Source organism: Diceros bicornis, chromosome 38 (assembly GCF_020826845.1).
Source record: "Diceros bicornis minor isolate mBicDic1 chromosome 38, mDicBic1.mat.cur, whole genome shotgun sequence".
Lineage (NCBI taxonomy): Eukaryota > Metazoa > Chordata > Mammalia > Perissodactyla > Rhinocerotidae > Diceros > Diceros bicornis.
Genome location: NC_080777.1, coordinates 3,833,659 through 3,859,673, shown reverse-complemented (window position 1 = coordinate 3,859,673; position 26,015 = coordinate 3,833,659). Strand labels below are relative to the sequence as shown.

The window sequence follows — 26,015 nt, the reverse complement described above, 5'->3', positions numbered from 1 at the left end:
CCATTTCCCCCATTTCCCTTAACTTAGGGTAGGAAAATGAGACATAACGGCGAAGGCTCTTGAAGGTGCTCTGGGAAGTGTTTGTTTTCTGAAAGAAAGAGAGGGAGAGAGTTTTCTGGCTTCCTGGCTCCCCCTCACTTTCTCTTTTTACATGTTTCCATGTGCTTATGTGAATAGAGACAGTCTGCAGTTAGGGACCATGAGATGACAAAGTAGAGAATGAAAAGCCAACCCTCTGAGGATAGTTGAAGGGACAGCTGTAAAGTGCTTGAGTCCTCTATGGTATTACTGAGCCCATGAGCCCTCTCTCCGTTGGACTATCTCCCTCTAGATCTCTTGTTATGTGAGGTCACATATTTATTGCTTAAACCACACTGTGGTGGCTAATCTCTTGCTTTCAGCTACAAAACATCCCAACTGATACATCAGAGGATTTTAAGTCCATGGACAAAGGGTCTGATTGGCCAACTTTGGATTTTGTGCCTGCCTCTGAGTAGAAATGGGGCAAGTAGAGGAAGAAACCCAGTGGAAGGAGCCTCTGGGACCCTCTAGCTTTATTAGCATGCAGCCAAGCATCTTGATTTGCCTTCCCACTGAGATGCTGTGAGAGAGGGGAGAAGGAGGCAGGGCACCCCAAAACAACAAATGTCCCTAATACATACGTGTTATATATTGCTGACATTTTAGAAACATAGTTGAATAACTGAATGCATGACTCCCATAAAGCAAATTAGTTAGAGCATGAATGTACACATTTAAATATGGATAAAAGACCCAGTTACCTTGTCTTTTCATCTGGAAACTAATAAAAAGTGAAATGCATTCAGGAAAATTATGTTATATAATATGCAATTTCATAATTCAAGGTTTTTATTTTTCCTCAGTGTGTAGAGTCAGCCATGAAGCAAATTTATAGCTATCAAGTGACCCAGTTAAACCTCCCACAGATCCTAATTTCTGCTGTTAACACGTCATCATTTGAGCCCTAAGTAAGGGTCAAATGAAGTCCTAAGTAAGGACTTCTGCACACCCATCGTACATGTAGTATGATGTTTATCTTTTGATTTTATATTTCTAGTTTATAAACACACGGTTACAGACAAGGAAAGCCTCCTGTCTTATTAAACTATGTACATTATCTGTCACTAAGCCACAAACTAAGTCAAGCTCGTGTGGAGCATGGTTCGATTTGACAGGATATGAAGAATCTAGGACTGCACAGACTTAAGTGCAAGCTTCTAGCATTATTATTTACACCCAAGCTGCATTCACTAAAGAAGCAATATGAGTTTGATTTGAATTTGCAGCTGCACAGGTTAAAACTTGAACAGCAGGCTGAGCAGACAACCTACAGGAAGAAAACTTTCCATAGATCAAGGGCTCAACACAATTCTAGGATCTAAAAAACAAAAACAAACTACCTGAACGTCAATGTATATAAATTTCAGGAGCAAAATCTATGTCGTGCAAATATTACAAAGAAAAATTCTCTTCTTTCTTCTCAAAAGGTCTGCCTTGCCCATTTTAGTTCATTACGTAGTATTTCCCGTGGAGAGCAGGCCAAGAAAAATGTACAGCAAGCACTTGTTCACGGTCTTTTGAGAAAGTGATTTAGGTACACAGAAAAGTGCTGGCTCAAAGCTGATTGTGCAAACCAGAAAGGAAAGGAAAGAAAATATGGAAAAAAGTTAGCCAATAACCCAACTGAGGACAACAAAATTGAAACATAGAGATCTTTTCTATATTCCTAAAACATTCAAGAATTAGCTTTACTTTTGGACCACAGAATTCTTAATCCCAGGACAGAATATTTAATTTAAAAGTCATTTGTATTCAGAGTGTATAATTTAGGGGAAAAAAATAAAATTTAGAGTCTCAGCTCACACCCAGCCTTGCCCAGATGATCGTAAAAATGACACAAGGCAGGCAAATGGTACCCAGCTCTGCCTGGCTGAGGGCCTGGCGCACTGATCCTGTGTCAGTACATTTCCAACTCCACCCACAGGGATGGTGTTCCCTTAGAAGCCCCCATCAGAATCTCTATTATCAGAAGCATATTTTATATACTTATATTTTTCTAATATAAATCAGAGAAACTGAGATTCCACCAAGCCTTCTTTGCAGGAGTGAATATACAGAAGATAAAGAAAGCTTTACTGAGAGACTTAAAACATTTTTTTAAATATTAAGAAGTGATCTCTTCCCTATTCAATGGAGGTTCCCCCAGGAGAAGCAAAGGGGGTATGGCCAGTTAACCAGAGCAGCTCCTCCTGTATTTGGTTTACGTAATGTTTCTAAATATTTTCTCTGAGGAAAGAATAGTACAGGACACAGCCCACAGACATCAGTGTTTCAGTATAATTTGAGCCAGGAAAGATGTCAATGTAGCCTTTTACTGTGTTCTAGAATCCCCTGGGAAAGAAAGTTTTTTCTTGGTCTCCTCTGAGAATTCTGACCAGCTTGAGCAATACCAGATGTATCAAGGGCTTTGCAGATATCCTGAAATAAATAGTCTCTCTGTGTGAGCCTCAAACTCCACCCACCAAGATAATCCCTGGGATGAGGCCTGGTGGCTGAGTGATCATTCACTGCCTCTGCTCCTCTCTCATTAACAGTTCCTTCCCTTGAGATCCTCACATGCACACGGAGAAAAGCAGTATGGAAAGTGTTGTGACAGAAATGTAGGGCAGGGGGGATGGGAGTCAGGAGACGGAGCGACGTGGGGCTGGCCAACCTAAACAATCTTTTCCACTGTTTGTGTGTGTGTGCATTTAGAGATCTGGGGAGAAGGAGGAAAAGGAAGCCATAGTGGCTACAACTTCTGCCTGAAGATGCTATGCACTTGTACAGGTTTTTATGGATATCCCATGGCTTTGCTTTCAACACACCATTTGGGACGAGCAACTTTGGGACCAGCTATTTTGTGCCATCAATTCAAACCTCAACAACAGCTTTACCACATATACGTTGCCCCAAAAACTTTAATAAATACTATTTCCCTTACGGCAACTTTACTAACCCTCTCTTTAACCCATGCCACTAAATCCATTGAATGTAGAAAGAGTATGAGAAAAGAAAATTAAGAATTTCACGAAGTGAATAGATGTATAATGTCTAGAAATACAAAAGGTGGAAAGATAAAGAGATAATGAGACACTAAAGAGCCTGATGAGTTTTTGAGATTTGTTATGAAACATTTTTTAACCTGCCTTCCATATTTAATCGGCCACTAAGTCCCCAGATAGCTCCTGGATCTCTCACTCGTAATCCTCATTGCCACTGTATTGGTTTCAAGCCATTAACCTCTCTTGTTCTAATCTGGACCATGGGCATCTGCTGACTGGCCTCCTTCCTTCTGCTGTGGACTCCATCCAGGATGTTCTCCACCCAGCAGGCAGAATGATCTTTGTAAATTACAAATCTAATCATGTCCCTCCTCCACCTAAAACCCCTCAATATCTTCTCCAAACAGCCTTTCAAGATAAAGTCCAAACTTTTTAGTCTCTTTTTTATGGTCCTCCATTACCTGACTCTTTCCTTGTTACTTGCTCATCTTTTGACTCATGCTCCCGACAAATGCACTCTCTGTAATACCCCAAATATGCCATGGTCTTGTGCTTCTCAATCACCTTCTACTGGCCACTCTTTTTGCCAGAGATGAACTGCCCCTTTTCTTAGTAGAGTGGTCATTCTCAGGGGGTATCAACTGTATCAACAACTTGTAAGAACTTGTAAGAAATGCAAAATATAACGCTTGTGATATTTTGGAATAGCACAGTATTTCTGAATCAGAAATTCTGGGAGTGGGGCCAGCAATCTGTAAATAAGTTCTGCGTATCTTATACCTCCATCTGTTGTGTGTGTATCAGAGAAGACGGAAAGTGTGAAAGTGCACAAAGAACTAGCATGTCATCAATTACTGCATTGTCTGCACTTTAGCACACATGTGGCAGAAGTGAAGACCATCGGGTTGCTTGTTCAAGTCAAAACAGAAGTGGCTCAAAGAAAGTAAACAGATAATAAGCGGGGGCCCCACGGCTTGAGGAATAAGATAAACATTATAGAAACCAAGACTCACAGCATCTCAAGGGTTCTAGGAGGTCAAATTGTCCAATGTCATCATTTCACAGAGGATGAGCACGAGGCCTGGAGAGGTGACATGGCTTACTCAGGGCCGAACAGATGGTCAGGGGAAAACTGAAACGGAAATGCTGTGGGAGGAAAAGGCTGCGTGGCAAAACGGTTGAGTCATCTAATGGCCACTGACACCAGCAAGTGCCAGGGTGGACACCCGGGTGGAAGGAGAAGCGTGACCTGTGCTGTTCTTAATAATTCGGTGAACTGACTCTGCAGGTTAGACACCTGCCACCAGGTAGACGTGATGCCTGGGTCAGGCTTATGTGATTCCCATCAGTATCAGATTATTGCTTTCAAGTAATAAACAAGTGATGGGGCTGGAGAGTTTCTTCTTTAAACATGGTCACAGATATTAGACCTGTAAGTGTGTGTGTGTGTGTGTGTGTGTGTAAACATTACTTGTAAGAGAATGAAACCTATTAGATTCAAATGAGGTTGCTGCTTCTAAGGCAGTAACCATGTAAAAGAATAGATCTCATAGAAACATGGGGGTGCGAAATGTGTGTTTTATTTATATATATAAAAATAAATATATATAATAAGAATATATAAGTAAATACATATAAATATAAATATGTATAATATATAGTTACATATTAATAGTTAGGAATTATATATATGTAGTTATATATATAACATACATGTTTTATATATATTCCGGTTATATATATAGTTAGGAATTTTATATATATAATTAGAAATTAATTATGACATTAAAAATATAGTGAAATTATAACAGAATATTAATTATAACTTTATAAATTGTAACAAGAAATTATATAATTATAAATTATAACATGAAAAATAGAGATAAATGGTATTATTTGGGGGCAGTAATAAGGTAAACAAACCACTGCCTGCTCCCTGAGCCATTTCTGCTCATATGAAGCACTCTTCCAAGGACTCTGGCCACCTGGGCTTCAAGAAAACCTGACATCAAAATGCCTTTGGGTTCCTTCCGACAGATGCCATCATTTCTTCATCTTCATCACAGGTAGTCCCCTTGCCCTCCTCAGGAGGTCAGAGCTAATTAAGAGCACAGACTCATCTCACCCTCCAGCACTCCTCATCAGCCAGAATGGTCTGTTCGCTTCCCTCCAGATCCTCTGCAGGAAGACCTTCTGCTTCTCTCCAGTCAGGGAGGAAGCCAGAGTCTTGGGGCCTCAGAACAGACTTATTTGCCCAACAGAGAAGACACTTTCCACTTGACAATTCAAGTACAGGAAACAGTTCTGCCCTTACACCTTGCTCCATATCTGGCCTTCTTATTCTAAGTATGAGTTGTTTTATTTTTCTATAAACACAATTAGCAATGCCTTAGCAAATAAATTTGGCTCAATATTTCTCGAGGCATGAATTGTTCAGAGCTGTTTTCTACTTTTTTTAACTTTTTTTTTTTTTTTGGTGAGGAAGATTGGCCCTGAGCTAACATCTGTGCCAATCTTCCCCCATTTTATATGTGGGATGCCATCACAGCATGGCTTGATGAGCAGTGTGTAGGTCCATGCCTAGGATCCGAACCCGCGAACCCCACATCGCCGAAGCGAGTGTGCAAACTCAACCACTACACCACCGGACCGGCCCCCTGTTTTCTATTTTTATTTCAACATTCCACAAACTTAAACAGCACAGAGCAGGGACAGCACAGGTCCTTTCAAGGGGAGGTCTCTGACCTTCCCCCCTCTGCCTCCTGGGAGTGCTTTGCAACCTCATGGAACAGCAACCAGAGCTGAGCCACACGTGGAAAGATACCTTTGGGAGTTTGGTGATCTTAAAGAACTCTCTTGACCTTTCAGGCGTGCATGAGCCATAGAAGATGCCCACACTCCCAACTCTACTAACAACAGCTCAGATCCTGGACCTACGGTGTACACGTGTCCATGCATGTTAACAGACCCCTATTGTCTATGTTTCTATGAAGCCCATTCTTTTACAAGTTACTACTGGAGAAGCAGCAACCTAGGGTGAATCTAATCTGTTTTGTTTTCTCACAAGTAGTGATATGTTTTTGAAATTTCTTTTTTAAACATTTGTAATACCTTTTGCTACTGTTTCATTCCCCTTTGTGTCTTTTCTTTGCTCTTCTTTCACTCCCATTTCCCAGCCCAGTCTTGATTCCTCTCTTTATCCTAGAGCAAGTGATTTAAGCAGAAAGCTATATCTAGCATGTGAACTGAAGGAGCAGAGTTGATGAGTGTCACCTGAATTATGTTGGACATTTCACTAAATATAGCTTCGTCTTGACACTCCCTCTCCCTTCACAGCCAATAAGTCACCAAGAACCAAGGATTCTCACTTCATCACACAGGATTTTACAGGCCATCGAAAGGAGTCTGAATGTTATTCTAAGTGCAGCAGGAAACCGTAGTTTGGTATTGAGCAGGGAAATGACATGATTTGTTTTTCACTTTAAAAAGATCACTCGGGCTTCTAGGAGGTACAAGAATGGAAGCAGAGAGACCAGTTAGACAGTTACTACAATAATCTCAGGGTCACTTGGCTGGAGGGGAGAGAAATGGACAGATTTGGGATATATTTTGTGTGGTGCCAATAAGACTACAGTTAACGCCTTGGAAGGAAGAGACTGGGGGTGGTGAGAAAAAGGGGTGAATCAATACAGATACCTGGGTTTCTACTTGAGCAACCAAATTGTTGGGGTTGTCCTTTAATGAGAAGGGGTATAGAGGGATAGGAGAAATTTGGAGGAGGGAAGGAAATCAAGAGTTCTGTTTTGGCCATGTTATGTTCCAGACATCTAACAAACATGCAAATAGAAATGAAGGAAGACAGTCACCTCTTTTTAGTGGGAAGGCAAGAACCTGAAAACACCTTGATATTGGAGCCTCCAGCAGAGACATTTTCTATTACAAGAAGTAAACACTTGATTTTGCCTTGGAGGCAGCCCATCTCATTACTCAGAGAACACTTTTGCAGAAGAACTATGAGATATGCAAATGTACAGCAAGATTTTTCTGGATGCAGAGGTGTTAGAAGCCAAAAATAATAAAGCATAATGATGTTAAAGATCTCCTTTGTGGTGGGCAGAGTTGAATGTCTGCAGATTATTTCCTTTAGAGCAAAATTCCTTTCCCAAATATGGATTTAGACTGACCTATACAATTGTATATTATTATTTTCTTTAAAAATGTGTGAGTGTCTTTGGTGATGGAGTGTGGATGAAGATTGGTGGGCTATCTCAGAGGAGATACCCAAAATTAGCAGGGAGGATATGACGGCCACAGCATCTGCTTGAAAAGTTAGACATGAATGTAAAAAGGAATGAAATCTGGCTCGATTAAATTTACGTGTATTTTTCCACTTCTGTATGTCTAGACAATAACTCAGACTTAGAGAAATATACTGATGCTTAACCATTGTGGTCTAGCATGACTATGTGATTTTAACCCTAGGACCAGACTGTGTCCCTTTGGAGGTAGAAGGTGAAATTTCTTCTGAATGAAGTAGATATTTTCACTGTCCATGCTCCAATGGAGAGATTCATTCCAATACCTGTACAAGATTTAGGAAGGCATGTCTTAAACTAGAAGGAATGGAAATGAGAAGAATAAATATTTCTCTTGCTCAGAGACTTGGAACAGGCACGGCTCTGGATTGTGAGTGGGTAATATCCGCATGTGAATAGTCTGTTAGGGGTAGGTAAACTGGCTTCTGCAACATGGTATAGGCTAGAATCTGAGGGGTCTGGGTATGTCTGCGTTAATAATGGCCTTATCAAGTAGCCATCAGAAATTGTTCTCTTTGTGGTTGTTGTCTTCTGTTATTCCTAAACATATTGTAAATCTTGTAAAAATAAGTGCCCATGCTTGCGTGAACCCTCTTGGGGGAGAGCAGCAGTGGCCCAAAGGCAGCCATTTCCAGGAAGTGGGGACATAGAAGGAAGAGAGCAGTGGCCCTTGGGCAGAACTGAGATGGCTGGCTGGCTGAGGAACACAGCAGCAACCAGAAGGAATTCATTTAAGAGTAACCATCTCCTCAGGACTCCCAGAAACATGGGAAGAGAACTTGACAAAAGTCTAGAATTACTGCACTGAAGCAGGAGTAAGGCTCGAGCCATCGTACGTTTGGTCTTTAAAAGAGAATATGTCCTCGTTTTGTCTGCAAAATGAGACACACTTGGAACATTTGACTGTATCCTCTTCCAGGTTGTAAGCTCTTTCAAAACAAGGACCTGCCATCTCAAGAAAGATTCAATAATTATTTCTGAATGAAAGGCTAAAGATATCCTTGAATTAAAGCTTTTAATTCAAACAGCTCAGTTTATTTTAAAGCACCCCCAAATCATACGTCTTGAAGTTGTATATCATGAATTCTATTGCTATAAATATGATGAGGTAACTATTTTTATACAGAGTTGTAATAATAGGAAGAAAAGGGTTCTATGTGCTTAAATCATTTAGCTGAAAGAGATAGCCACGTGCTGTTGTGCTTTACCAAGAGTGCCAGGAAGAGCTGGCCAAGGAGGCCCAGAGGGTAAGGCTTTGCCATAGCTTTCTTAATACAATGCAGTCATGTAGGTGGTGTATGTGGCCACCAAGAATGAGAATCAAACTAGATTTAACTAGAGTAACCCAGGGACTAACTGAGGTTCCTTTTCCCAAGGAAAAAAAATAGGGATAGTGACGCTAGATCTCTAATTACTCTTAGAAAGATTAACAAGAAAAATAATTCTAAAACCTTTGCCTTTGGGATGAAATAAAAAAAATAATGTCTTGTATCAATAGAGTCGTTTTATGCCCAATATATAGGTTTTTTGATAAATGTTCCATGTACACTTGAAATGAATGTGTATTCTGCATTAATTGGATTATTATTGTATAACTGTCAATATGGTCAACTTGATAAGTGGTATTGATCAAGTCTTCTGTATCCTCACTGATTTTCCATCTACTTGTTCTATCAATTACTGAGAGAGGTATGTTAAAATGTCCAAATATGTTTCTTCTTTTATTCCTGACAATTTTTAATTTATGTAAATTGAAGTTATGTTATTAGGTGCATAAAAATTTAGAATTGTTATGAATACTTTATGAATTGACCTTTTTATCACTATTTTACCTTGTTTATCTATGGTAATACTCCTTGTCTTAAAATCTACTTTGATGTTTATATAGCAAACCAAGCTTTCTTATACTTAGTGTTTACAATGATATATATTTTTCTACCCATTTACTTTCAAGTGTGTCTTTATATTTAAAGTATATATCTGTAGAAATCATATGATTGGGTTCTGATTTTTTTTAATAGTCAAACAATCTCTGCCTTTTAGATAAAGTATTTAGTCCATTTACATTTAATGTAAATAATGATATGATTGTGTTTCAGTTTACCATCTTGTTGTTTTTTTCAATTTGTTCCCTCTGACCTTTATTGCTTTGCCCCTCATTTCTATTCTTTTGGGTTAAGTGCTGTTTTTAAAAATGTATTCCTAGCTCTTCTATTGCCTTTTTTTTTTTAGCTTTTTAAGATATAATTGACATATAACATTGTGTAATTTTAAGGTGTACAGTGTGATAATTTGACACACAAATATATTGTGAAATGATACCACAATAGGGTTAGTTAACACCTCCATCACCTCACATAATTACTTCTCTTTTTTTGAGGGGGGCATCACCTTTTTTTTTTTTTTCTTTTCTTTTGGGAAACAATCAGTGGTTACAGCCTGTTGGGAAATAGTTACAATAAATATTATATCTGAGAACCTATAAAATACCCTCCTGGTCGACACACAATTTGTGATGAGAACATTTAAGATCTATTCTCTTAGCAACTTTTGAGTACGTAATAAAGTATTGTTAACTATAGTAACCATGCTGTACATCAGATTCCCTGGAACTTATTCACTTTAAAAATGGAAGTTTTCACCCTTTTGACCAACATTTCTCACATGCCTCAGCCCCTGGCAACCACCATTCTACTCTGTTTCTATGAGTTCAGTTTTTTTAAATTTCACACATAAGTGAGATCATACAGTGATTTGTCTTTCTCTGTCTCTCTTCTTTCACTTAGCATAATGCCCTCCAGGCTCATCCTTGTTGTCATAAATGGTAGGATTTCCTTCCTTCCCATGGCTGAATAATATTTCATTGTACAAATATATACCACATCTTCTTTATCCATTCATCTGTATATGGACACTTAGGTTGTTTCAACGTCTTGGCTAGTATGACTAATGCAGCAATGAACATGAGAGTGCAGATATCTCTTCAAGATCCTGATCTTTCTTCCTTTGGATATATACCCAGAAGTGGAATTGCTGGATCATATGGTAGTTTTGTTTTTAATTTTATGAGAGATCTTCATACTTGTTTCCATAGTGGCTGCATCACTTTATATCCCCACCAACAGTGCATAAGAGTTCCCTTTTCTCCACATCCTCACCCACACTTATCTCTTGTCTTTTTTATAATAGCCATTCTAAAAGGTGTGAGGCGATATCTCATCGTGGTTTGATTTACATTTCTTTAATGATCAGTGATGTTGAGCACCTCTTCATGTATCTGTTGCCCGTTTGTATGTCTTCCCTGAAAAAATGCTTATTCAGTTCCTCTGCTCATTTTTAAGTTGGATTGTGTGTTGTTTTGCTATTGAGTTGTATGAGTTATATATTTTGAATATTAACCCCTTATCAGATATATGGTTTCCAAATATTTTCTCCCATTCTGTAGGTTGACTTTTCATTTTGTTCATGGTTTCCTTTGCTGTGCAGAGGCTTTTTAGTTTCATGTGGTCTCATTTGTTTATTTTTACTTTTCTTGCCTTTGCTTTTGGTGTCGTATCCAAAAAAATCATTCCCAAGACCAATGTCAAAGAGTTTTATCCCTATGTTTTCTTGTAGGAGTTTTATAGTTTCCACTCTTACATTAAGTTTTTAATCCATTTTGAGTTAGTTATGTGAGTAGTGTAAGACAAGAGTCTAGATTAACTCTTTTGCATGTGACTAATCAGTTTTCCCAGCACCATTTATTGGAGACTGTCTTCCAATTGAATATTCTTGGCTCCCTTGAACAATAGTTGACTGTATATGCATAAGTTTATTTCTGAGATCTTACTTCTGTTCTATGGGTCCATGTGTCTATTTTTATGCCAGTTCCATATTGTTTTGATTACTATAGCTTTGTAGTATAGTTTGAAATCAGGAAATGCAATACCTCCAGCTCTATTCTTTCTCAAGATTTCTTTGGCCGTTTGGGGTCTTTTGTGGTTCATACAAATTTTACGATTGTTTTTATAATTCTGTGAAAAATGCCATTGGAATCTTGAGAGAGATTGCACTCAAGCTATTGATGGCTTTGGATAGTACGGATATCTTAACAATATTTGTTCTTCTGATCCATGAACACAGGATAGCTTTCTATTTGTTTGTGTCTTTTTCAATTTCTTTAATCAACATTGTATAATTTTCAGTTACAGATCTTTCACTTCCTTGATTAAATTTATTCCTAAAGATTTTATTTTTTTGATGCTACTGTAAATGGATTTCTTTATTTCTTTTACAAGTAGTTGGTTATTAGTGTATAGAAGTGCAAATGATTTTGGGGTGTTGATTTTTTTATCTTACAACTTTACTAACTTTGTTTATTAATTTTAATAGTTTTTTGGTGGACTCTTTAAGGTTTTCTAAATATAAGATCATATCATCTGCAAACAGAGACAATTTTACCTTTTCCTTTCTGATTTGGATGCCTTCTATTTCTGTTTCTTGCCTGATTGCTCTGGCTGAGACTTCCAGTAATATGTTGAACAGGAGTGGTGAGAGTGGGTACACTTGTCTTGTGCCTGATCTTAGAGAAAAGCTTTCAAGCTTTCACCACTGAGTATGAAGTTAACTGTGGGCTTGTCGGATATGGCCTTCACTATGTTGAAGTACGTTTCTTCTATACCTCACTTGTTGACAAATTTTATCAAGAAAAGATGTCGTATTTTGTCAAATGCTTTTAATGTATGCATTGAGATGATCATATGATTATCTTTTATTCTATTGATGTGGTGTATCACATATATTGATTTGCGTATGTTGAATCATCCTTGCATTCCAGGGATAAATCCCAATTCATCATAGTGTATGACGCTTATAATGTGCTGTTGAATTTGGTTTGCTAATATTTTGTTGAGAATTTTTGCATCTATATTTATCAGGAATTTGGTCTGTAGTTTTCTTTTCTTGCAGTATTCTCACTTTTCTTGTACTGTTTTCACTTTAGTAGGGTAATGCTGGCCTCATGAAATGGATTTAGGTGTGTTCCCTTCTCATCAATTTTTTGGAAGAATTTGAGAAGGATTGGTGTTAATTCTTCTTTAAATGTTGAGTTCACCAGAGAAACGATCTGGTCCTGGGGTTTTCTTGGTTGGAAGATCTTTTTACTATTGATTCAATATCCTTACTCATTATTGGTCTATTTATACTTGCTATTTCTTCCTGGTTCAGTCTTGATAGGTTGTATGTTTCTAGGAATTTATCGATCTCTTCTAGGTTGTACAATTTGTTGGCATATAATTGTTCACAATAGTCTCTTATGATCCTTTGTATTTGTGCAATATCAGTTGTTTTGTCTCTTTTTTCATTCTTGATTTTACTTCAGCTTTTTATATTTTTTTCTCAGTTAGTCTAGTTAAAGGTTTGTCAATTTTTTTATCTTTTTAAAAAACCAGCTCTTAGTTTTGTTGATCTTTTTTATTATTTTTCTCATCTCTATTTCATTTTGATTTATCTTTGACCCATTGGTTGTTCAGGAGTATATTCTTTAATTTTCACATATTTGTGAATTTTCCAATTTTCCTCTTATTCTTGATTTCTAGTTTCATATCCTTGTGGTCATAAAACACACTTGGTATGATTTCAATCTTAAATTTGCTAAGATGTTTTTTGACCTCTCATGTGATCTATCCTGGAGAATGTGCCATGTATGCTTGAGAAGAATGTGTATTCTGCTGCAGTCAGATGGAATGTTTTGTTTATGTCAGTTTAGGTCCATTTCATCTAAAGTATAGTTCATGTCCAACATTCCCTTATTGATTTTCTGTCTGGATAATCTATCCATTGTAGAATGTGAGGTATTGAAGTCTCCTATTATTATTGTATTGTTGTCTATTTCTCCCTTCAGTTCTATTAGTATTTGCTTAATATATTTAGGCACTCTGATGTTGGGTGCATATATAATTATGATTGTTAAATCTTCTTGGTGAGTTGGCCCCTTTATCCTTATACAATGACCTTCTTTGTCTCTTCTTACAGCTTTTGAGTTAAAGTCTACTTTGTCTAAGCAGAGCTAAACCTGCTCTCTTTTGGTTTCCACTTGCATGGAGTATCTTTTTCCATCCCTTCACTTTCAGCCTATGCGTGTCCTTTACATTCCTCCTTAATTTCTGAAGGATAGCTTGGTAGGATACAGTATTTTTGGTTGGCATTTTTTTTCTTTCAGCACTTTGAATATATCATCCCACTGTCTCCTGGCCTGTAAGGTTTCTGCTGAGAAATCCACCAATCACCTTACTGGGGTTCCCTTGTAAGTGAAAAGATTATTCTCTCTTGCTGCTTTTAAGATTCTTTCTATCTTAGATTTTTGACAGTTTTATTGTAATATGTCTTGGAGAAGATCTCTTTAAGTTGAACTTCTTTGGAATTTGAACTTCTCTGAGTTTCATGAAGTTGGATGCCCAAATTTCTCCCCAGATTTGGGAACTTTTCAGTTATTATTTCTCTAAATAAGCTTTCTGCACCCTTCTCTCTCTCTTCTCCTTCTGGTATCCAATAATTCATAGATTGTTTCTCTTGATGGGCACACCATAGTTGACATAGGCTTTCTTCACTCTTTTTCATTCTTTTATCTTTGTTCTCCTCTGATTGGATAATTTCAAAGGTCCTGTTTCTACTTCACACATCCTTTCCTCTGCTTGATCCATTCTGTTATTGATGCTCTCTGTTGCATTTTTCATTTCATTCACTGTATTCTTCAGCTCCAGAATTTGTTTGGTCCTTTATTATTATTCCTATCTCTTTGTTAAAATTCTCATTTTGTTCATGTATTGTTTTCCTGATTTCATTGAATTCTCTTTCTGTGTTTTCTTGTGGCTCATTGAGCTTCCTTAAAGCAATTATTTTGAATTCTTTAATGGGCAAATAGTAGATCTCCATGTATTTGGGATCCATTACTGGAAAATTATTGTGTTCCTTTGGTGGTATCATGTTTCCTTGATTTTTCATGTTCCTTGAAGTTTCACATTGCTATCTTCACATTTGAAGTAGCAGTCACCTCCACCAATTTTTAATGACTGATTTAGGGAAGAAGTACCTTCTGTCAGCCAAGCTAGGGATTCTGTGGCTTCCTCAGACCTTCTATGGATTGCTCCACACTTTTTGCTCCCTCTGTGGTAGAATTCTTAAGTTTGTATGCCTTCTCACCACCCTGCCAAGCCAGGCCAAGTGCTGCTGACAACCTCCCTTTTGCTTTCCCAAGGGCAGTGCTAAATGCTCAAGATTGTGGTCTCTCCCAGGCCTGCTGATTCAGGCTGCTTTCTGCATGTGCTCACTAGCCATCTGCAAAAGCTCACTCTCATCACCACTGGGAGAGCATACCTGAGCTGGTTACAGAGTGGAGGATGTGTGGGTGAGGCACATGGAGCACTAGAGGTGCCTGTGGGTCAGTTGGAGTGATCTTCAGGCAAGGCATCCCTGGCACCTCATGGGTGGGCCTCCTAAGGGAGTCCTTGACATGGTTAGTAGGATCCACACCCCTCTGATACATTCTGTTCTGAGCTCTGGCTGTTGTTCTCCCAGCTTCTCACCACCCCCCAAGTCATGCAGCTCACGAATCAGTAAGCTGAATGGGGCGAGAGAGAAATGGGCCTCTTTGACAGCATCCAGCCCAGCTGGGAAGCTCACTCATTTAGTCTCACTTTTCCCTGTGGGAGAAATCACAGGCCAAGATGAGCTCCTTTGGCAGCTGGGGGAGGGATGACAGAGGTAAAAGTCAAACTGTTCTTCTCATCTTCTCTAATGTATCCAGTAATGTGCTAGAAGTTCTCTGCTGGACACTTAGACTTCCACAAGGTCTGTTTCATCTGTGGGTAACCATCTTAATCAATGTTCTCCAGAGGCTCCTGGACTGCGGCCAAGAGGACCTGGAGCCAGTTAATAGGCCACTGCAGGGTCCACAGCTGCGACTGAGGTCTGTATGCCTATTACCTGACACACTGGTGACAAAACCAAAGCCAAACAGCCATCGCTGAGCCTTCAGGGGGACCTAGCTGCTTCCAGGTCTGTAGCCAAGAAAATGGTTGGTGAGTTAGCGGCCTGGGTGTAGGCCTGTCTTCTCAAAATGGCTCTCCTCACTCTTGGGCTGTACCAGAGTTTCACAGTCTGCTACCTAGATCCCACAGTTCCCACAAATGAACTTTTGTTTGTAGATGGATGCCAAATTGTTGTTCTTGGGTGAGCTACAAGCGAAGGACATCTTATTTGGCCATCTTGCTGATGTCTCCTCTATTGCCTTTTAAGCTACACCTCTTTGCATTTTTTAGTTGCTCCAGGAATAAAAATACACGCTCTTAGCTTGTCATAGTCTACCTTGAATTAATACTATACTATATCATGAATACTGTAAGAATCCTAAAGCAGTATAATTTTATTTACACACTTTGTTGTCATATATTTTAATGTTACAACTGTTGTCAAATTTTAATTTTATATATCTTATCTCATAATTCTTTGTTATTGTTTTTGCTTTAAATAATCCATTGACTGTTAAAAAATTTAATAAAAAGAGTAAAAATAATCTTTTTGTTTATTGACATATTTGCTATTTTCAGTTCTCTTCATTTCTTCTTTTACATATGAATTTCCTCTACTGTCATTTCTCTTCAGCCTAAAGAACATCCTTTAGTATTTCTTTAAGTGCAGATCTTCTAATGATAAATTGTCTCAGCTTTTCCTTATCTCAAAATACCTTCATTTTTGAAATATATATTCACTAAACAGAATTCTAGATTGACAGGGTTTTTTCCTTTAGCACTAAAAGATGTTTCATTGATTTTTGTCTTCCATTTTTTCTAGGAGAGAAGTCAGCGGTCATTCCTATCAATATAAGAATATATATTTAATGCGTGTATTTAACGCATCTTTTTTCAGTGGGTGCTTTTGAGATTTCTGTTTTCCAGAAGTTTTATAATGATGCTCATAGGTGTGGTTTTCCTCATTATTAATCTGGCTTAGGATTTGCTTAGATTTATAGATCTGTGGCTTGTGGTGTTTGATCACACATTCACTTTCACATCAAAGATGACGGCTCTGGGCTGCTAGCAAAAAGTGAGTACAGGTAAGACACTCTGACTGGCCTAGATAATAGAGTAATTTGTTAGTCTGGAAGAAACAAAGTTCCTGGTTGGCCAAAAATTCCTATAATAGGCCAAAGGTTATCACACAGAAAGTGGTAGAAGAAAAAAATAAAAACATAAAGAAAAAAATAACAGAACAAAGAATATTTCTGAAGCCTGGAGGGAAAGATATACGTGGAGGCTAAAAATCAACCTGCACTTCTGTTTTGCACTGTTTGAAGAAAATGAACTAAAAAAACTTGCTACATACATTTATTGTGAGAGGGGTAATAATTTCTGAAGGAAACTGTGGCCAAAAGCTACCAGCAATCCAGTAGTCCCCTGGTGTATCAATGCTTGATGCTACAAGTCTTACATGTCCAAAGTCCATCTCAGGATGTGGGTAGGGTGAGACGTGTGCATTTGCTTCATAGAGTGGTAGAGTTAATATGCCCACCTACTACAAATGCATTTATATTTATAGCTATTTTAGCATAGGACATACAAGAATAATCATAACAACTTCCCTAAATTATATGTATGTATTTTAAAAGCTAAATTACAAACTAGCATATTCTATTTACATTATAGAAATATCCGATATATTAGAAGTCTATATACATAGGCCACTACACTTTATAAAGCTTTCTCATATATTACTTCATGTGGCACTCATAATAATCCTATTAAATAGAGCAAGTCCTGCTCTTATATCCTTTTAATAAATGAAAACTTCAAGGTCCAGGGAGTGTGTGGCTTACCTATGGTTGTTCCAATATTAAAGGACAATGATGAACTATAAATTTAATCAGGTCTGATATACCATATCATATTTAATTTTCAATATGAAGCAATTAAAGAGCTCTAGCATCCAATCTATACCTACTACCCTCAAATCCTCAGCAATTAATAATTACTAATTCCTTGTGAGCTCTGTATAAGTAAATTTTATTCTAATGTTCCCTATTTATAATTTTTAGAACATTTTTATTTCACTTATCTTATTTATACTTACCCATGAGGTCAAAAAGGCAAGTACAATTTGTATTTTAAAGATGGAGAGATTGGAAATAGGGGTATTTAAATGACGAGTTTAAGAACACACAATGAGTTTTAGAAAATTAGGAGTTGGGATCTGGAACAAGTGACCCCATTTCAGGATTGTTATGCTCTGAAGAGTTTAAGAAACCTATTCTGATTTCTTCTGTGTCAGATGACAAACACTTACAAGGACATTTCACAATAACTGATCATAATACTATGAAAACTTAAGTCAACTTAATGTCCAGATTGTGTTCCTCCAAACAGAGCCCTACATGTCACAGCCTACGCTCCTTGAGGCTAAAAAGTTTATCCTATTTCCCTTTGATTTCCCTCCACTCATAACAGGGAAGCCCTTACTGGATGTTAGACCAAGACAGAAATTTATCAAAGCAATGTTGTCAAATTTATATTATCTGGGAAGAACTTGAAATTGTTTGTTAGAGTCTGTGTTATTAAACGGATTCTACTACAAAAGTTATTTCAAGACAATTTCTAAGTAGATTAGAAACCATTACTTGGTCACCTCTGCTCTACTCTCCGAACTCGTAAGACAAATTTTTATAAAACACACACCATTTTCAGAAATCCTGGTAACTTTGCTGAATTTATTTATGACAATTCATAGGGAGGTGAAAATTGAATAGAAAATGCATCAAGGCAAAAGAGAGACTCTTGAAAATCCATAGGTTATCTTCAAATTAACATTCCTAAGTCAAAGAAACAAGAATTTCTTTTATAGAGTTCAATTTTTTAGATTATTCCAAGAAGTTTGCACAAGAGTATCCATAAATACTTGAACATTTTCAATGTTCAAGAACTAATTAAACATACTTAAAATTAGTCAGCTTCATTTCCCTAATGAAATGACCACATGCAAAATGTAATGGTGCTGTATTAAAATAATCTTTTGGACTTTGTAAACATACTACTTGGTTGTTGGAAAAGATCAAACAATACAAAACAATTAAAAGAAGAAAATTAAAGTCACTAGAAATCTCACTACCCAGAGATGACCACCACGGACCTTCAGGTTACTGTACTCAAGTCATCTCTTCATATATGCATACACTGATGTAACAGGTAGGTTTTTCTTCAGCAGTTTAGGGAAGGAAATGACATTGCATTTCTTTTAATATTCAAATTAGCTATTAACTCTGAATCTGAATCTCATCTTTCATAAAAGGCTTTGTTCTCTCTCTAGGTTCTTTCTTCGGAGATGATAATGTCATTGGAGGGAGGCTCACTCAGTCCACAGAGTAGATGCAGACATTACCACAGGGAGTATAGTTTTCCTTGGGCCCTACCAAACATTCTGTCATGACTTAGAGCCACCATCTCATCATTCTCACTTGGCCAGGAGCATTTTCTCCGCTTTTGCTAGACCCATCCCTCTCTCCTAACCCTCCCACCAGCTCAAGTAGAGGAAGTACTTTCTCTCTTCATCAAAAAATCTCATTTCCTGCCTCAGATTATGTAGCATTTAAGTCAGGAGTAAATTCATCTAGTTACATACACACACACATACAGATAAATGGATAGATGGAAGGATGAATAAATGGATGGATGAAAATGGGAGAAACTAGTCAATCATAATGTTTTTATGACTACATATTCCATACTATGCATATATCATAATTTACTTAACTACTCCTCTGTTAACGGACATTGAGGTTGTTTCTAAAATTTTACTGATATAAACAATGTTACGGTAAATCTATATTAAAAGACATGCAATTATTTTCAAAGTGAGATTGCCAGGTCCAAAAGAATGCAGTTGGGATATTCACACACATTTAGCAGACGGCCCTCCACCAAGGTCCTATGAATATACACGATCAGAAGTACTTGAGATTGCCTGCTATCTTTTATATGGGACTTGCTGAGATTTTTTGATTTTTGAAAACATGGTGGATGAAAAATATTGAGTTGCTTTTACTTGCGTCTTTTATTATTAATGTGGTTAAATGTGTTAACTTATTGTGCATTTCTATTTTTTTTGTTGCTGTTAACTGCCTATTGACATACTATCCACATTTTTCTATCATGGTAATCTTTTTTCTTATTGACTTATAAGCACTCTTTTTTTCAGGGATATTAAAATTGGCCTGTTAAAGCAGGGCAAACATTTTGCCCAATTTTAATTGGATTGTGTTGAGTTAGTTGTAAGAGTTCTTTATATAGTCTAGGTACAAATAATTTGTTGGACATGTATTTTAAAAAGATTTTCTCCAGTCTGTAGCTTGTCTTTTCTTCCTTTTCACAGGATCTTTCACAGAGAAAACATTTTTAACTTTCACGAAGTTCAACTTGTTGACTTTTTTTCTTTTATGCTTTGTGCTTTTTATGTTGCACATAAGAAAACTTTGCCCAATCTGAGAACACTGAGATTTTCTTAAAGAAGTTTTAGATTTTGATTTTTTAGTATATCATTCATTTCAAGTCAATTTTTGTACGTTTCAAGGTAAGAGTCATTTTTGAATATGTCTACCTAATTGTTATAGCACAATTTGTCGAAAAGCTTATTCTTTCTCCATTGAATTGTTCTAGTATTTTTGTCAAAAATCATTGACTATATGTGTATAGTCTATTTCTAGATTCCTATTCTGTTCTATTGATCTAACTGTCTATCTTTACCCCAACAGCACACTGTTTTCCTTACTTTATAAGTCTTGACATCAGTAGTGTAAATTCTTCAACTTTGCCCTCTTTTTCCCAGTTGTTTTGGCAATTTTAGGCCTTTTGCATTTCCATTTAAATTTAGAATCAATTTGTTAGTTTCTGCCTAAAAGCTTACTGAAATTTGGATTGAGATTACATTAAATTATAGATCATTTGGGGGAGAATTGACTAGTAATAATATTGTGTCTTCTGAACATATGTATACCTTATGACCTAGCAATATCTTCCTAGGAATATATCTTAGAAACTCTTAGACAAGTGCACCAGAAGACATATGCAAGGATGCTCTTAGTACCACTGCTTGTAGTAGGAAGATATTGGAAAATTTTCCTCATCAGTTGAGAGAATAAATATATGGTGGTGTCTTTGTACAATAAATTATGGGATATTATATGGCAGTTAACAATAAATTCACTCATAAACATACTGGTTAATTTTTTTAAAAAGAATATATACAGTATGATTCTATTAATATTACATTAGGAGATATGCAAAGCCAATGACATATTGTTTCAGAATGCAAATACATATGGTAAAACTGTAAAGAAGTGCTAGAGAATGATAAATATAAAATTCAAGCTAAGGGTAACTTCTCAGCGGAGGGGGAAAGTGATAAGCTTGGGAGGGCTCCAAAGTCTTTTTTCTTAATTTTGACTGCAAGTACACAGGTGTTTATCAAAGTGTTATTCTACATAGCATGCATATATTTTACACTATCCTTTTCTATTTAATAAAAATTCATTTTTTAAAGGAAAAAGCAAACAATTTTGTTTGAGGGGGAAATAAGGGTAACATTATTTGTTTGTTTTTTTATTTTTATTTTTTTTGTTTATTGCAGTAACACTGGTTTATAACATTGTATAAATTTCAGGTGTACATCATCATACTGCTACTTCTGCATAGATTACATCATGTTCACCACCCAAATACTAATTACAACCCATGACCACACACATGTGCCGAATTATCCCTTTCTCCCTCCTCCCTCCCCCCTTCCCCTCTGGTAACCACCAATCCAATCTCTGTCTCTATGTGTTTGTTTATTGTTGTTATTATCTACTACTTAATGAAGGAAATCATACAGTATTTGACCTTCTCCCTCTAACTTATTTCACTTTGCATAATACCCTCAATGTCCATCCATGCTGTCACAAATGGCTGGATTTCATCGTTTCTTATGGCTGAGTAGTATTCCATTGTGTATATATACCACATCTTCTTTATCCATTCGTCCCTTGATGGGCACTTAGGTTGCTTCCAAGTCTTGGCTATTGTGAACAATGCTGCAATGAACATAGGGGTGCATGTATCTTTACGCATTGGTGTTTTCAAGTTCTTTGGAAAAATACTCAGCAGTGGAATAGCTGGATCATATGGTAGTTCTATCCTTGATTTTTTGAGGAATCTCCATACTGTTTTCCATAGTGGCTGCACCAGTTTGCACTCCCACCAGCAGTGTATGCAAGTTCCCTTCTCTCCACATCCTCTCCAACACATGTTGTTTCCTGTCTTGTTAAATAAGGGTAACTTAAATCTTACACTAGTGAAGCAGGCCAAAAGCAGCCTTAGTCCAAGGGGTACTGTGATGGAATACCACAGGCTAGGTAACTTATAAACTATGGAAATTTGTTTCTCACAGTTCTGGAGTCTGGAAGTCCAAGATCAAGGCACTGACATATTCAATGTCTCATGAGAGCCCCCTTCCTGGTTTATAGATGCCTGTGTTCACCCTGTATCCAACAAGGGAGCTCTCTGTGGTCTCCTTTATATAGGCACTAATTCCATTCATGAGGGCTCCACCCTCATGACCTAATCACCTCCTAAAGTCTCCAATTCCTAATGCATCACATTGGGGGTTAGGATTTCAACATATGAATTTTGGGCGGACACAAACATTCAGTCCATAACAAACACTGAGTTCTTTTTCTTTTACAATTTTATAATTGATTACTTATACCTTTCTACTTTTGACTGATGAACTGCAAAATGATGTCCTAAATAATACTGGGAGTCACCAATGTAAATATTTTAATATGGTCTTTTTTGACACTCACCTCCTACAAAGTAACTAAAACACTTTAAAATGTGAGAATAAACGTCGTCGTTTGGAGAAATACACAACAGAAGGCAAAGCAGGCGGTGCCTTCCTCTTCTGCTTCTCCATTGTGTTCTAGGCCTCTCTCCTGCATGAATCGTCTGTTCTCAGGGGTAAGCACTGCGCCTTTATAGCACCAGTCATCTTGATAAATGGCTGTTCCAGGAGTGTTTGCACATCTGTCAGACAGTGCCTGTCATTTGTCAAATAACAAATAGAAAATTCTATAACTCAAGAAGAAAAAAATAACCTGTTCACATCAAGAAATACTGGTAGCATCAGGAAGTTCAACAAATGAGGAAGCTGGGCCCAGTGGCCTTTTGAAAGGCCCTTTGAATAATGAGTGGTTCTGCTGTATTTGTTATTCTCATGTCTGCCTCCTCTGCTCACCTCAAAGGCAGGTCTAAGCCTTGCCCATCTTCGAATCCCTAACATTTTGTATCAGCTCTCAACAAATGTCTTTGATCGATACTCTGACATCTATCTATCAATCTCTTTTTAAAATAATGACATGTTAAAGCCACGTCGCATGGTATATTTTCAAACCTTGTTTTTGCACCTGATCATAAATCCTTTGAAAATTTCTATGACTTTCAACGTTTTGGAGACATTATTCAAATAACTATTTGATACTGAGAAGATAATACCAGTGGCACAGATGAAAATTAATCCCTGGCTGCTTTCAATTAATTTTTAAGTTTGGTGCTAATGAAAAGGTACTTGAAACCTTCAACAACTGCCTTGGGCTCCAAAGACACTTTTTATTACTCAGATGTCTTAACTTTATCATTGTAGTTCAGCAAGACAAGAACCTCTGCTCAAATGTTGTACTATTATGCCCTCACCGCAGAGAACATATAACTGTGAGGAAGTAAGGAAATAGTTTTAGGGTTAAGCACATGAAGTTTGGAAAGAAGGAGGTCTTCCCAGTCAAGGGGCTCTCCAGTTAGCAGGAGGCCCTGCAGTTTTCAAGAATGTATACTCAAGTTCCAAATACTAAGCCAGCAGTAAGCCAAATATTTAGATCATAGGAGGCAATCTTTTTTTTTGAGGAAGATTGACCCTGAGCTAACATCTGTTGCCAGTCTTCCTCTTTTTCTTTTTTCTCCCCAAAGCCCCAGTACACAGCTGTGTATCATAGTTATAGAGTTGTAGCTCTTCTATATGGGATGCTGCCTCAGCATGGCTTGATGAGCCGTGAGTAGGTCCGAGCCCAGGATCCAAACCAGTAAACCCCGGGCCACCGAAGAGGAGTGCATAAACTTAACCACCATGCCACCGGGCTGGCCACCATAGGAGGCAAGGTTTTTGCTGCCTGAAGAGGCAAATTATTTGGGGACTCTGTTAAGAGCAAAAGAACCCTCACCAGCCACACTCAAATTGACATTGTGGGGCTACAGAACATGACACTGCAGGCATGGCATAGTCCTTCATGAGCATAAGTCAAGAAGAGGCCAGCTCTTAGTCTTCTTTTTTGATGACTGTGAGAGCAACTGGAACAGATGATGAAAGCTGAGCCTCTTACCAGGAGGCAGAGACCCGAGTTCTCAATAACCCATCATGCCCCTGGAGCCGACACCACCCTGAACAACAAACCACAAATTGCGTTTTTTTCTCTTTGAGAAACATCACTTTGTGATGTTTCAGTACTTGGGCAACATGTTACACACAGTCCATGTATTCTCAGTTCATTTACAAGATATTTCTCAAGAAATCTGGTAGAGAAATTCTGTGATGTGATGCCCCTTTTCCATGAGGATCACAGAATTCAGAAGGAGAGGAGGCCTTGAGACCACACTTGGGTGGGTTTTGCTAAGCCTCACCACTCTCCCAACCCATCCACCATTATTTCTACAAATAAATAAACTGTAAATCCTTCAAGGGTAGGTATTGCGGCATTTTCACTTTCTCTAGGCCGGAGTCCAGCATGGCGCATTCTTAAGTTAGACAGAGGGTACTCTGCATGGGCTTTGAGGCAGAGGATCGAGTCTGCTGTGCCACCTCCAAAGCACACTGCCCATCTTATCTTGGTGAGAAATCAGCAGCACTCATACCCGGAAATTCTAGACTTTCTGGAATCTTGAGGAAAGCCTATGTTGTGTTTAGTATCCAAGTCAGAAATAAGCCTTGAGACAGAATTCTACTGCAGTTACTTATTTTCTTCCTAGTCTGAGCATCAAATTGGTGTCTGTCTATTCTCATCTCTATTTTACGCAGTCTTAACTCCAGAATTTATGAAGACAAACAATATTGTTGATAATAACTCAGATGAGAACTATTACCATTTACTAGGCATATGTACACAGAAGACACTATTAGAAATAAACAGTAGATTCTGCTGTCTGTCTCTTTAAATTTCTTCTCACTAGGAAACAGGTGAGAACTGAAGGTCAGAGGGGCTAGGAGAGTGGTTTTGGTCTGGCTGGGATCTCCACGTTGTGGGGTTTTGTTCTCTACAGCTTGATGCATCATGTTCACTTCTTGCTTGTTGAGGGCTCCCTGGTGACTATAGATCTCTATGACATAAGCATACTTTTGGCCATTCTGATGACAGGAGAGAGGGTTTAAACCCCAATTGACCAAAAGAATCACTTTCTGCTTGGGGTGGAAACCAAGACGGATTCCTAATTCTGCAAGAGGCAAAGATGAAATGCCACTTCCTGTGATGCTCCAGATAATAGCACCTGGCAATAGAATGACTATTTGATGACCTTAGCCCACCATTGTGCCAGTCGAATACATAGGTCAAAGCACATGTTTATCTCCCCCTACAATTCTGATTCATGGCGCATGAGGTTGAGAACAATGAGGAGCATATGGATCTTGAAAAGCTCTCCTAGGGTCTCTGATTCCATGGTCATCCCTCTTCCCCAGTAAAAAAAACTAATGATTTAGAGGCTAGAAGTAGGGAAGGTACCTCTTCTTTATGTCAAAGAGGCAGAAAAGAAGCAGTCAGAGATAGACCTAAGAAACCACAATTCCAGCAACAAAGATAACAACGTACCTTGTGGTTAAGAAACTGAGAAGAAGAGAACTAACCCGAGGCCATCGGTTTTGATGGTTGATGGATACTGTTAAGAAATGAGTGTTAAAGTCGTGCTGTAAAGGGTAAGGACATGGGAGTAGTTCAAGGAAATGGTAATAAGATCATCTTTGTAGAAAATGGAATCCAAAGACAGGGAAAGATTTTCTTGAGATATGCCTTAGTCCCTTTGGGCTGCTATTAACAGAATATCATAGACTGGGTGGCTTAAATAACAAAAAGTTATTTCTCACAGTTCTGGAGGCTGGGAAATCTGAGATCAAGGTGCCAGCATGGTCGGGTTCTGGTGAAGGCCTTCTTCCTAGTTTGCAGAGAGCCGTCTTGCTGTGCCCTCGTATGGTGGATAGAGACAGTGAGCTCTGGTCTGTTCATTCCCTTACAAGGGCACCAATTCTGCCATGAGGCTTCCACTCTCATGATCTCATCCAAACCCAATTACCTCTGAAAGGCTCCACCTTGAAATACTATTACTCTGGGGATTAGAGCTTCAACATATGAATTTGGGGAACACAAACATTCAGTTTGTAGGAAGCTGGTTTTTGAGGATTTAGTTGTATAACTCTTACGAATTAGTTACAAGATGCCGACTATTCTCAGAATAGTATTGACTAATCTCAGAATATTCTCAGAATAATAACTGAATAAATTGCAAACCACTAATGATATACTAAAAACTATATTGTC

General features: G+C 37.9%; 1 protein-coding gene across 2 annotated transcripts in view; it reads right to left on the bottom strand.

Annotated features, from left to right (window-relative positions):
• RGS7 (regulator of G protein signaling 7) overlaps positions 1-26,015 on the bottom strand; it is a 514,737-nt gene that overhangs the window by 399,875 nt on the left and 88,847 nt on the right. The window lies entirely within an intron of this gene.